Source organism: Galeopterus variegatus, unplaced genomic scaffold (genome assembly GCF_000696425.1).
Source record: "Galeopterus variegatus unplaced genomic scaffold, G_variegatus-3.0.2 Scaffold2841, whole genome shotgun sequence".
Classification (NCBI taxonomy): domain Eukaryota; kingdom Metazoa; phylum Chordata; class Mammalia; order Dermoptera; family Cynocephalidae; genus Galeopterus; species Galeopterus variegatus.
The window spans coordinates 201865-203534 of record NW_007728952.1 but is presented as its reverse complement, the minus strand read 5'-3'; positions in this window follow the sequence as shown (position 1 = coordinate 203534).

The following is a 1670-nucleotide window of genomic DNA, read 5'->3' as shown; positions in this document are numbered from 1 at the left end:
TTTCCTTGACGGGAAGCTCATCAGGAAAGAATGAGAGGCAGCTTTCGGCAGTGAAACTCAGGCTTCCCTTGCCGCGTGGAAGAGTTAAGGTGGCTTTTGATTTTCCAAAGTGTAGTTCAAGAGGATGTAGGCTTGGATTGTCTCAAGGAAGAAGAAGGCTCTGGGGTGAAAGGGAGAAGCAGGTAGCCTATCTCTAGGACAGCTGGATGTCCAGAAACCTAAAGAGGAGGTCCCCGGGTGGTAGGAATGGTACCCGGCCCCACGCAGCGCCTGGAGTGTCCTGACCTCTGATAGAAAGCTGGGTGTCAGCAGGGGGTCAAAAACTGACCACAACAGTGTTGGGTACCTCTGGAAAAGTCTTAGTGACTGGGCATGGGGAATAGAGAATGAGGTCCTGCCCAATGTTAAAACCTACTTTCCAGTCTCAGTGTGACTCTATACCCCTTCTGCCTTCAGTCACCAGAACAGCCCAGATCCCACGATGGACAGCTGAAAGGGAATTTTTTTCTGTGGCCTTTTTTCTTTTGGTATTTTATGATCGCCAACATCTATCCCAGACAAATCATAGTAAGTATTCCAGACACCACAGGGCCCCAGAATTTAGATCTAACTTGGAGCTTTGAGAAGCCTAAGGTAACTAAATTTCCTGTATCAGTAGGGAAACCAGGTTCCTATTGGGGTCATAAAACAAGAGAAGGAAAATGAAGCTTGCACTCCGGATATTGGATTCCAAGTTGCTGAGAAAACAAAGAAACCACAGAAAATGATTTCAGAGCATAGATGAAACAGAGGAAGAGTTAGGATCAAAACTTTTCTGCTCTTCAATGGGATAACTGTTCGTCCCGTTTCCAGTGAGGTTTCCATGTAGTTGGCATCTGGCTTCCAACAGTAACAGACACAGAGTGAGGTGAGGCATGCCAGCCTTGTCCTAGCCTCTGTGTTGGTTGTTTCTGCCCTTGGCTGGGGACTTCACATTCCCACGTGGAAATCAGGCCTGGCCTAGCCCTCCTTTCAGACTTGGCCTGGCCTGAGCAGAAGACACTTACCCAGCTGTGCTCCTGCTCCTCCCGGGACTCTGCTGCCCTCCTTACCACTCTGGGAAGGGTGGGCTGTGCCTGGGGCTCATGCTTGGTCCCCACTGTGATAACCCTGGCCCTGTGGGGGCTGCCATTGCTGTAACTTGTCCCCTGCCCTCATCACTGACATCACCTCCCTGATACCCCAACGCCCTGTTCTTGAATCACACCTCTCCCCATGGCCCAGACCTCTTCTCGCAAATCCCCGTCCTACTCTGCTCAGATCCTTCCCGGATAAGTGTCCCCATTGCAGGGGCAGCAAAGCTTGAAGGGTGGGCTCTGCCCAGCACTTGCACATCCCACTGCTTTTCTGAGGATCATCGCTGTCTCTTTCCGTCATCACTGGTAAGTATTTGCCTCTGCTTAGAACATTTGATGTGTGGGCCGGCCCGGTGGCGCACTGCTGTAGTGCGCCGCTTGGGAAGTGTGGAGGCGCTCCCGCCGAGGGTTCGGATCCCACATACAGACCGGCTGCTCACTGGCTGAGCGAGGGGCGGGAGCAACACCGAGGGTTGCGGTCCCGTTGCCGGTCCCGGTCCGGTACAGGCGCGACACTGAGGGTTGCGATCCGTTGCCGGTCACGAAAAAAGACAA